Consider the following 12,789-nt stretch of genomic DNA (forward strand, 5'->3'; position numbering starts at 1 on the left):
GCGTGATCTTGGGCCTGGATTTCCAGTGCCACCACCAAAGCATCACGCTCAATTACGGTGGGTCCCAGCCGCCCCTCACAGTGTGCGGTCTGGCTACCCTGAAGGTAAAGCCGCCTTCGCTATTCGCAAACCTTACTCCCAACTGCCGGCCAATAGCGACCAAAAGCAGGAGGTACAGCTGGGAGGACAGGCGGTTTATCGCGACCGAGGTAGACAGGCTCCTGAAGGAGTGCATTATCGAACGCTGCAACAGCCCGTGGCGCGCCCAAGTGGTGGTGGTGAGGGGTAGCGAGAAGAAGCGGATGGTGATAGATTATAGCCAGACGGTTAATCTATACACCCAGCTAGACGCCTACCCGCTACCCCGCATATCCGAGATGGTGAACCAAATCGCCCAATACCGGGTGTTCTCCACCATCGACCTCAAGTCAGCGTACCACCAGCTCCCTATCAGACCAGAGGACCGCCCGTACACCGCCTTCGAGGCGAACGGACGCCTCTACCAATTCCTCAGAGTCCCCTTTGGGGTGACGAATGGGGTCTCGGTCTTCCAGAGGGAGATGGACTGCATGGTCGATGACCACCACTTGCAGGCAACCTTCCCCTACATCGACAACGTCACCATCTGCGGTCACAACCAGCAGGATCACGACTCGAACCTCGAGAGGTTCCTGAAAACCGCACAAAAACTCAACCTCACTTACAACGAGGACAAGTGTGTTTTCAACACCACGTGCCTCTGCATACTCGGCAGCGTGGTGGAGAATGGGGAAATCGGACCAGACCCCGACCGATTGCGCCCCCTATGGGAGCTCCCCCTGCCCAACACTCCCAAAGCCCTGAAAAGGTGCCTGGGGTTATTTTCTTATTATGCCCAATGGGTCCCCAACTACTCCGACAAAGCCCGCCCCCTCTTGAAAGCATCCTCTTTTCCGCTCTCTGCTGAGGCCCACGCCGCCTTCAAAAGCATTAAGCGGGATATTGAGCAGGCCACGCTACAGGCAGTGGGCGAGAACACTCCCTTTCAAGTGGAAAGTGATGTGTCTGACTTTGCCTTGGCGGCCACCCTCAACCAGGCGGGGCGGCCTGTAGCTTTCTTCTCGAGGACCCTCCAAGGGCCCGAGATCAGACACTCCTCCGTGGAAAAGGAGGCCCAAGCCATCGTGGAGGCAGTGCGCCACTGGCGGCACTACCTAGCCGGCAAACGCTTCACCCTACTTACCGACCAGCGGTCGGTAGCGTTTATGTTCAATAATAAACAGAGGGGGAAGATTAAAAATGATAAGATTCTTAGGTGGCGGATCAAGCTCTCCACCTTCGAGTATGACATCATTTACCGGCCAGGGGCCCTTAACGAATCCCCCGACGCCCTCTCACGAGGGATGTGTGCCAGCGCCACCGGGGATCGGCTACAGACCCTCCACAACGACCTCTGCCACCCAGGGGTCACACGGCTGTTCCACTTCATAAAGTGCCGCAACTTACCCTACTCGATTGAGGAAGTTCGGTCTCTGACCAGGAACTGCCGCACTTGTGCTGAGTGCAAGCCTCGGTTCTACCGCCCAGATAGAGCCCACTTAATCAAAGCTACACGGCCCTTTGAGCGGCTCAGCTTAGATTTCAAGGGCCCCCTCCCGTCAGTCGACCGCAATGTTTACTTCCTGAACATTGTGGATGAATACTCCCGCTTCCCATTCGCCTTCCCCTGCCCAGACATGACCAGCACCACGGTCATTAAATGCCTCAACAGCCTGTTCTGCCTGTTCGGTATGCCGAGCTACATCCATACGGATAGGGGGGCGTCCTTCATGAGTGAAGAGCTACGCCAGTACATGCTGTCCAGGGGGATCGCCACGAGCCGTACCACCAGCTACAACCCCCAGGGTAACGGCCAGGTGGAGCGAGAGAACGGGACAGTATGGAAAGCAGTCACTCTAGCTCTAAAGACCAAGGGCCTCCCTATCTCCCGCTGGCAGGAAGTCCGCCCAGATGTGCTCCATTCGATACGGTCGCTATTGTGTACTGCCACTAATGCCACGCCTCATGAACGAATGTTTGTCTTTCCCCAGAAATCCACCTCAGGCGTATCCATGCCGTCATGGCTCTCCACCCCAGGTCCGGTATTTGTACGAAGGCATGTGAAGGGCCACAAGACGGACCCCCTCGTGGAGTCAGTGCACCTACTCCACGCCAACCCCCAATACGCGTATGTCCGGCACACCGACGGAAGGGAGGACACCGTGTCCATAAAAGACGTCGCCCCAGCCGGTAACGACAACAACCACGACAACAACAGCAACAACGATCACAGCAATTCTTACCCACCCACTATCCTTTCACCACCCCCGGAAGAACATCGACCAACGGTGCCCCCACCAACTACCCCTTCAACAACCCTGGCGGCGCCCCCGGCAGAGACCCAGGAGGCCACCAGGGACACCCAGTCAACACCCGCGGCACCACAACAGCTACGTCGGTCACAGAGGACTATCAAACCCCCGAACAGACTAAATCTGTAGAAGGGATGAATGTGATGAAATATGCCATTCATCAGGCACTGTATTCCCTGTGTTTAGTTTAGTTTCAGTTTCATTTCCTTACCTGTATTGTATTGTGTGTAGGGCTCCGCCCATACCTGGCCCCTACTTAAGCAAGCCACAGCGTGTCTCACAGCAGTACAGCAGATCTCTGGATGAGAGACACTTCTCCAATCTGTATTAATTTCTGAGTTAATAAAAGCCTTGCTTTGCTCCGTTAACATCGAGTCTCGGATTCATTGAGGCACATCATGTGTAACGCCCCACTCTCTCTGTGTGTAGCGCCCCGCTCTCTGTGTGTGTAACGCCCCGCTCTCTCTGTGTGTAGCGCTCTGCTCCCTCTGTGTGTAACGCCCCGCTCTCTGTGTAACGCCCCGCTCTCTCTGTGTGTAACGACTCGCTCTCTCTGTGTGTAACGCCCTGCCCTCTCTGTGTGTAAAGCCCCGCTCTCTCTGTGTGTAACGCCCCGCTCTGTGTGTAATGCCCCACTCTCTCTGTGTAATGCCCCGCTCTCTCTGTGTGTAACGCCCCGCTCTCTCTCTCTCTGTAGCGCCCCGCTCTCTCTGTGTGTAACGCCCCGCTCTCGCTCTCTGTGTAACGCCCCGCTCTCTCTGTGTGTAACGACCCGCTCTCTCTGTGTGTAACGCCCTGCCCTCTCTGTGTGTAAAGCCCCGCTCTCTCTGTGTGTAACGCCCCGCTCTCTCTGTGTGTAATGCCCCACTCTCTCTGTGTGTAATGCCCCGCTCTCTCTGTGTGTAACGCCCCGCTCTCGCTCTCTGTGTAACGCCCCGCTCTCTCTCTCTGTGTAACGCCCCGCTCTCTCTGTGTGTAACGCCCCGCTCTCTCTGTGTAACACCCCGCTCTCTCTGTGTGTAACGCCCCGCTCTCTGTGTGTGTAACGCCCCGCTCTCTCTGTGTGTAACGCCCCGCTCTCTGTGTAACACCCCGCTCTCTCTGTGTAATGCCCTGCTCTCTCTGTGTGTAACGCCTCGCTCTCTCTGTGTGTAACGCCCCGCTCTCTCTGTATGTAACGCCCCGCTCTCTCTGTGCGTAACGCCCCACTCTCTCTGTGTGTAATGCCCCGCTCTCTCTGTGTGTAACGCCCCGCTCTCTGTGTGTAACGCCCCGTTCTCTCTGTGTGTAACGCCCCGCTCTCTCTCTGTGTAATGCCCTTCCCTCTCTCTGTGTAACGCCCCGCTCTCTCTGTGTGTAACGCCCCGCTCTCTCTGTGTTTAATGCCCCGCTCTCTCTCTGTGTAACGCCCCGCTCTCTCTGTGTGTAACGCCCCGCTCTCTCTGTGTGTAACGCCCCGCTCTCTCTGTGTGTAACGCCCCGCTCTCTCTGTGTAATGCCCCGCTCTCTCTGTGTAATGCCCCGCTCTCTCTGTGTGTAACGCCCCGCTATCTCTGTGTGTAACGCCCCGCTCTCTCTGTGTGTAACACCCCGCTCTCTGTGTGTAACGCCCCGCTCTCCGTGTGTAGCGTCCCGCTCTCTCTGTGTGTAACGCCCCGCTCTCTCTCTCTCTGTAGCGCCCCGCTCTCTCTGTGTGTAACGCCCCGCTCTCGCTCTCTGTGTAACGCCCCGCTCTCTCTCTCTGTGTAACGCCCCGCTCTCTCTGTGTGTAACGCCCCGCTCTCTCTGTGTAACACCCCGCTCTCTCTGTGTGTAACGCCCCGCTCTCTCTGTGTGTAACGCCCCGCTCTCTCTGTGTGTAACGCCCCGCTCTCTGTGCGTAACGCCCCGCTCTCTCTGTGTGTAACGCCCCGCTCTCTCTGTGTGTAACGCCCCACTCTCTCTGTGTGTAACGCCCCGCTCTCTCTGTGTGTAACGCCCCGCTCTCTCTGTGTGTAACGCCCCGCTCTCTCTGTGTGTAACGCCCCGCTCTCTCTTTGTGTAACGCCCCGCTCTCTCTGTGTGTAACGCCCCGCTCTCTGCGTGTAGCACCCCGCTCTCTCTGCGTGTAACGCCCCGCTCTCTCTGCGTGTAACGCCCCGCTCTCTCTGCGTGTAACGCCCCTCTCTCCGTGTGTAACGCCCCACTCGCTCTGTGTGTAACGCCCCGCTCTCTCTGCGTGTAACGCCCCGCTCTCTCTGCATGTAGCGCCCCGCTCTCTCTGCATGTAACGCCCCGCTCTCTCTGTGTGTAACGCCTTGCTCTCTCTGTGTGTAACGCCCCGCTGTCTCTGTGTGTAACGCCCCACTCTCTCTGTGTAGCGCCTCGCTCTCTCCGTGTGTAACGCCCCGCTCTCTCCGTGTGTAATGCCCCGCTCTCACCGTGTGTAATGCCCCGCTCTCTCTGTGTGTAACGCCCCGCTCTCTCTCTGTGTAACGCCCCACTCTCGCTGTGTGTAACGACCCACTCTCTCTCTGTGTGTAACGCCCCGCTCTCTCTGTGTGTAACGCCCCGCTCTGTCTGTGTGTAACTCCCCGCTCTCTCTGTGTGTAACGCCCCGCTCTCTCTGTGTGTAACGCCCCGCTCTCTCTCTCTGTGTAACGCCCCGCTCTCTGTGTAACGCCCCGCTCTCTCTGTGTGTCACTCCCCGCTCCCTCTGTGTGTAACACCCCGCTCTCTCTGTGTGTAATGCCCCGCTCTCTCTGTGTGTAGCACCCCGCTCTCTCTCTCTGTGTAATGCCCCGCTCTCTCTCTCTGTGTAATGCCCCGCTCTCTCTGTGTGTAACGCCCCGCTCTCTCTGTGTGTAACGCCCCGCTCTCTGTGTGTAACGCCCCGCTCTCTCTCTGTGTGTAACGCCCCGCTCTCTCTGTGTGTAGCGCCCCGCTCTCTCTGTGTGTAATGCCCCGCTCTCTCTGTGTGTAACGCCCCGCTCTCTGTGTGTAACGCCCCGCTCTCTCTCTGTGTGTAACGCCCCGCTCTCTCTGTGTGTAACGCCCCGCTCTCTCTGTGTGTAACGCCTCGCTCTCTCTGTGTGTAACGCCCCGCTCTCTCTGTGTGTAATGCCCCGCTCTCTGTGTGTGTAACGCCCCGCTCTCTCTATGTGTAACGCCCCGCTCTCTCTGTGTGTAACGCCCCGCTCTCTCTGTGTGTGTAATGCCCCGCTCTCTCTGTGTGTAGTGTGATGAAATATGCCATTCATCAGGCACTCTGTATTCTTTGTGTTTGATTGTGCCTGTGTCTGTGACAAGCAGGGGAGTTTAGCTTCAGTTTCATTTCCTTACCTGTATTGTATTGTGTGTAGGGCTCCGCCCATACCTGGCCCCTACTTAAGCAGGCCCCAGCGTGTCTCACAGGCAGTACAGCAGATCTCTGGATGAGAGACATTTCTCCACTGTGTATTACTTTCTGAGTTAATAAAAGCCTTGCTTTGCTCCGTTAACATTGAGTCTCGGATTCATTGAGGCACATCACTTTTATTGACTCAATTTTCAACGCAATGGATCAACTCTTGAAACCATAACGTTTGGATTTGGACCCGCATGCTTCGGACGCATCGGCACGATTCGGACACTGGTTTAAGTGTATGGAATTCTTCCTGGACAATTCCGCAGCCATCACAGACGCTACGGACGCTGAAAGCATGAAACTCGGAATCCTGCGGAATTGGGTAAGCCACCGGGTTTACCCCCTCATCCAAGACGCCGACACGTACCCGGCCGCCTGCAACATCCTAAAGGTGCATTACCAGCAGCCTACGAAAGAGTTGTACGCTAGGCATCTGCTCGCTACTCGCACACAGCGACCTGGGGAATTGCTGGATGAGTTCCTAGTCACCCTGGAAACGCTTGGCAAAGACTGCAAGTGCCAAGATGTAAAAGCCGCAGTGTACACTGACGAGCTTGTTCGTGATGCCTTTATCACAGGCCTCAGCTCCACTTACATCCGGCAGAGACTACTGGAAAAAACGAGATTGGACCTGAAACAGGCTGTGGACACAGCGCGATCCCTGGATGTGGCCCAGAGAAACTCGGACGCCTACTCTTCAGCCCACGCCACCCACGCCGCCACGTGTGCACTGAGGGTGCCGCCATCTTGGAAGGCATCTTCCCCGCCCGGCAGCCCGACACCGTCGGGGCCCCGCTCTCCCCCCAGAAGCCCTACGACAGCCGCGACGCGTCGGGGCCCCAACTGCTACTTCTGCAGGCAGCCGAAGCACACCAGAAACCTGTGCCCGGCGAAAGGCACCACCTGCTTTAAGTGCGGTAAGAAGGGGCACTTCGGGAAGGTGTGCAGAGGGAACCCCGCTGGAAAACCCGCCACTGCCGCGTGTGCGCCGTGGGAGCGGCCATCTTGGACGCCATCTTGCCCGACCTCGTGGGGTCCGCCATCTTGTGAGCAGACAGCGTGGACGCCATCTTGTCTCGATCAGGGCCCTACAGTGGCATCGGTCACAGCGGACCAGACCAGACCGCACCCGCTATCCAAATCAATGGTGGACATCGAGGTAAACGGGTGCGGGGTTAAATGTTTAATTGACAGTAGAAGCACGGAGCGTTTTCTCCACCCTGAACTAGCACAACAACTCTCTCTAACGGTGGTCCCTGCTCGGGGCACCATCTCTATGGCTGATAAAACCCAGACATCGACCATTATGGGTTGCTGCGCGGTACAATTGTCCGTTAACGGAACTGTATACGATAATTTTAAATTACTAATCATGAAGAGTCTATGTGCGAGCGTGATCTTGGGCCTGGATTTCCAGTGCCACCACCAAAGCATCACGCTCAATTACGGTGGGTCCCAGCCGCCCCTCACAGTGTGCGGTCTGGCTACCCTGAAGGTAAAGCCGCCTTCGCTATTCGCGAACCTTACTTCCAACTGCCGGCCAATAGCGACCAAAAGCAGGAGGTACAGCTGGGAGGACAGGCGGTTTATCGCGACCGAGGTGGACAGGTTGCTGAGGGAGCGCGTTATTGAACGCAGCAACAGCCCGTGGCGCACCCAAGTGGTGGTGGTGAGGGGTAGCGAGAAGAAACGGATGGTGATCGACTATAGCCAAACGATCAACATGTACACCCAACTAGACGCCTACCCGCTACCCCGCATATCAGAAATGGTGAACCAAATTGCCCAATACCGGGTGTTCTCCACCATCGACCTCAAGTCAGCGTACCACCAGCTCCCTATCAGACCAGAGGACCGCCCGTACACCGCCTTTGAGGCGAACGGACGCCTCTACCAATTCCTCAGAGTCCCCTTTGGGGTGACGAATGGGGTCTCGGTCTTCCAGAGGGAGATGGACCGCATGGTCGATGACCACCACTTGCAGGCAACCTTCCCCTACCTCGACAACGTCACCATCTGCAGTCACAACCACCAGGATCACGACTCGAACCTCGAGAGTTTCCTGAAAACCGCACAAAAACTCAACCTCACTTACAACTAGGACAAGTGCGTTTTCAACACCACGCGCCTCTGCATACTAGGCAGTGTGGTGGAGAATGGGGAAATCGGACCAGACCCTGACCGATTGCGCCCCCTACGGGAGCTGCCCCTGCCCAACACTCCCAAAGCCCTGAAAAGGTGCCTGGGGTTATTTTCTTATTATGCCCAATGGGTCCCCAACTACTCCGACAAAGCCCGCCCCCTCTTGAAAGCATCCTCTTTTCCGCTCTCTGCTGAGGCCCATGCCGCCTTCAAAAGCATTAAGCAGGATATTGAGCGGGCCACGCTACAGGCAGTGGACGAGAACACTCCCTTTCAAGTGGAAAGTGATGCGTCTGACTTTGCCTTGGCGGCCACCCTCAACCAGGTGGGGCGGCCCGTAGCTTTCTTCTCGAGGACCCTCCAAGGGGCCGAGATCAGACACTCCTCCGTGGAAAAGGAGGCCCAAGCCATCGTGGAGGCAGCGCGCCACTGGCGCCAATACCTAGCCGGCAAACGCTTCACCCTACTTACCGACCAGCGGTCGGTAGCGTTTATGTTTAATAATAAACAGAAGGGGAAGATTAAAAATGATAAGATTCTCAGGTGGCGGATCGAGCTCTCCACCTTCGAGTATGACATCATTTACCGGCCAGGGGCCCTTAACGAATCCCCCGACGCCCTCGCACGAGGGATGTGTGCCAGCGCCACCGGGGATCGGCTACAGACCCTCCACAACGACCTCTGCCACCCAGGGGTCACACGGCTGTTCCACTTCATAAAGTCCCGCAACTAACCCTACTCGATTGACGAAGTTCGGTCTCTGACCAGGAACTGCCGCACTTGCGCTGAGTGCAAGCCTCGGTTCTACCGCCCAGATAGAGCCCACTTAATCAAAGCTACACGGCCCTTTGAGCGGCTCAGCTTAGATTTCAAGGGCCCCCTCCCGTCAGTCGACCGCAATGTTTACTTCCTGAACATTGTGGACGAATACTCCCGTTTCCCATTCGCCTTCCCCTGCCCAGACATGACCAGCGCCACGGTCATTAAATGCCTCAACAGCCTGTTCTGCCTGTTCGGTATGCCGAGCTACATCCATACGGATAGGGGGGCGTCCTTCATGAGTGAAGAGCTACGCCAGTACATGCTGTCCAGGGGGATTGCCACGAGCCGTACCACCAGCTACAACCCCCAGGGTAACGGCCAGGTGGAGCGAGAGAACGGGACAGTATGGAAAGCAGTCACCCTAGCTCTAAGGACCAAGGGCCTCCCTATCTCCCGCTGGCAGGAAGTCCTCCCAGATGTGCTCCATTCGATACGGTCGCTATTGTGTACTGCCACTAATGCCACGCCTCATGAACGAATGTTTGTCTTTCCCCGTAAATCCACCTCAGGCGTATCCATGCCGTCATGGCATTCCACCCCAGGTCCGGTATTTGTATGAAGGCATGTGAGGGGCCACAAGACGGACCCTCTCGTGGAGTCAGTGCACCTACTCCACGCCAACCCCCAATACGCGTATGTCCGGCACACCGACGGAAGGGAGGACACCGTGTCCATAAAAGACGTCGCCCCAGCCAGTAACGACAACAACGACGACAACAACAGCAACAACGATCACAGCAACTCTTACCCACCCACTATCCTTTCATCACCCCCGGAAGAACATCGACCAACGGTGCCCCCACCAACTACCCCTTCAACAACCCTGGCGGCGCCCCCGGCAGAGACCCAGGAGGCCACTGGGGACACCCAGCCGACACCCGCGGCACCGCAACAGCTACGTCGGTCACAGAGGACTATCAAACCCCCGAACAGATTAAATCTGTAGAAGGGGTGAATGTGATGAAATATGCCATTCATCAGGCACTCTGTATTCTCTGTGTTTGATTGTGCCTGTGACTGTGACAAGCAGGGGAGTTTAGTTTCAGTTTCATTTCCTTACCTGTATTGTATTGTGTGCAGGGCTCCGCCCATACCTGGCCCCTACTTAAGCAGGCCCCAGCGTGTCTCACAGGCAGTACAGCAGATCTCTGGATGAGAGACACTTCTCCACTGTGTATTACTTTCTGAGTTAATAAAAGCCTTGCTTTGCTCCGTTAACGTTGAGTCTCGGATTCATTGAGGCACATCATGTAGCGCCACGCTCTCTCTGTAACACCCCGCTCACTCTGTGTGTAACGCCCCGCTCTCTCTGTGTGTAACGCCCCGCTCTCTCTGCGTGTAACGCCCCGCTCTCTCTGCGTGTAACGCCCCGCTCTCTCTCTGTGTGTAATGCCCCGCTCTCTCTGTGTGTAATGCCCCGCTCTCTCTGTGTGTAACGCCCCACTCTCTCTGTGTGTAACGCCCCGCTCTCTCTGTTTAACGACCTGCTCTCTCTGTGTGTAATGCCCCGCTCTCTCTGTGTGTAATGCCCCGCTCTCTCTGTGTGTAACGCCCCGCTCTCTTTGTGTAATGCCCCGCTCTCTCTGCGTGTAACGCCCCGCTCTCTCTGCGTGTAACGCCCCGCTCTCTCTGTGTGTAACACCCCACTCTCTCTGTGTGTAACGCCCTGCTCGCTCTGTGTGTAATGCCCCGCGCTCTCTGTGTGTAGCGCCCCGCTCTCTCTGTGTGTAACGCCGCGCTCTCTCCGTGTGTAACGCCCCGCTCTCTCTGTGTGTAATGCCCTGCTCTCTGTGTGTAACGCCCCGCTCTCTCTGTGTGTAGCGCCCCGCTCTCTCCGTGTGTAACGCCCCGCTCTCTCCGTGTGTAACGCCCCACTCTGTCTGTGTGTAACGCCCCGCTCTCTCTGTTTAACGACCTGCTCTCTCCGTGTGTAACGCCCCGCTCTCTCTGTGTGTAACGCCCCGCTCTCACCGTGTGTAACGCCCCGCTCTCTCTCTGTGTAACGACCCGCTCTCTCTGTGTGTAACGCCCCGCTCTCTCTGTGTGTAATGCCCCGCTCTGTGTGTAACGCCCCGATCTCTCTGTGTGTAACGCCCCGCTCTCTCTGTGTGTAACGCTCCGCTCTCTCCGTGTGTAACGCTCCGCTCTCTCCGTGTGTAACGCCCCGCTCTCTCTGTGTGTAACACCCCGCTCTCACCGTGTGTAACGCCCCGCTCTCTCTCTGTGTAACGACCCGCTCTCTCTCTGTGTAACGCCCCGCTCTCTCTGTGTGTAATGCCCCGCTCTCTGTGTGTAACGCCCCGCTCTCTCTGTGTGTAATGCCCCGCTCTCTCTGTGTGTAACGCCCCGCTCTCTCTGTGTGTAACGCCCCGCTCTCTCTGTGTGTAACGCCCCGCTCTCTGTGTGTAACGCCCCGCTCTCTCTGTGTGTAACGCCCCGCTCTCTCTGTGTGTAACGCCCCGCTCTCTCTGTGTGTAACGCCCCGCTCTCTCTGTGTGTAATGCCCCGCTCTCTCTGTGTGTAACGCCCCGCTCTCTCTGTGTGTAACGCCCCGCTCTCTCTGTGTGTAACGCCCCGCTCTCTCTGTGTGTAACGCCCCGCTCTCTCTGTGTGTAATGCCCCGCTCTCTCTCTGTGTAGCGCCCCGCTCTCTCTGTGTGTAACGCCCCGCTCTCTCTGTGTGTAGCGCCCTGCTCTCTCTGTGTGTAGCGCACCACTCTCTCTGTGTGTAACGCCCCGCTCTCTCTGTGTGTAACGCCCCGCTCTCTCTGTGTTTAATGCCCCGCTCTCTTTGTGTGTAACGCCCCGCTCTCTCTGTGCGTAGCGCCCCGCTCTCTCTGTGTGTAACGCCCCGCTCTCTCTGTGTGTAACGCCCCGCTCTCTCTGTGTGTAACGCCCCGCTCTCTCTGTCTGTAGCGCCCCGCTCCCTCTCTGTGTAGCGCCCTAATTTAGGTGATTAGTGCTTGATTTAGCACTCCAGTTGTTTCTTGGAGTGCTAAATCAATTTAGCAGGAGGTCAGAAGGATTAGTGACTGACGCTAATTCTACAACTTTTAAAAATTTAGCACCCCATCCGGGGAAATTCCGAATTTCTAGCTCTATATTTAGATACCAAAATAGCTACTGAGCTGTTCTGAAAATATCTATCCTGAAGCCACAACATCCTTAGATTCATCAGATTAGTCAATCCTTTGCTTTGTTTCTGATTTTATCACTGCTGACCATTTTATTCACACCACAAGGATCATCTGACTGACAAACGCAGAGCCAGCATTAACTCATGAGTGGATACTCATTGGTTTCACTAACTTTACCAGTTCCTTCAGAAGGCTCCTCCTGTTGGGTCAGATAGTGATTACCATCATTGCTCATTGTAATTGCATGTAAGACGTGTTTCCGTTTGACCAGATGTCCTAAGATAAATGGAATTTTATTTCATTGGCACGTCTTTAAATAAATGACATTGAGGAACCTTCGGTTGATTTAATACTGACCCAAATAGCTCGGATATTATATGATTGTGTTGTACTGAAATATGGGAGTAAAACTAACTTACTGCATGGCCCTCACCTTGAAAACATCATGAAGTAGAGTTTCCGCTTCGGGCGCAACCAGCGATCTGGGAGCAAATTGCACCCAAAATTGCACTAGTTTTGGGAAGTGTTTTCTTGGCTCAAGTTTCCAGTCAAACTCATTTGCATACCGCCACAAGTAGGGGGTGATTTTCATTCTGAAGTCGGGAAGGAGGCGGGACTACAACTTTCGGGGTTGTAGCCCCGCCTCCATCGAGATGCGGCCAATCCACGCGATTTTAACTTGATTGACCTTGTTGAGCCCGCCCGGCGGGCTCAGCAGGCCAATTAAGGGCCACCCGGCAACAGGTGATGTCACAGACTGAAATTTCATCTGTCAAGACATTTTGACAGATGAAATATCAGTGTTTCACAGCTGTTTGAAGCTGTCAAACACTGACAATCTTACTTCTAACCTGAGGCTTCTACACAGACTCAGTTAGAAATCTCACTGGCACAGAAAGCTGCAGGCTGTCACT

This window comes from Somniosus microcephalus, chromosome 6, assembly GCF_052327205.1.
Source record: "Somniosus microcephalus isolate GS21.2 chromosome 6, FLI_Smic_1.0, whole genome shotgun sequence".
In the NCBI taxonomy this organism is placed as follows: Eukaryota; Metazoa; Chordata; class Chondrichthyes; order Squaliformes; family Somniosidae; genus Somniosus; species Somniosus microcephalus.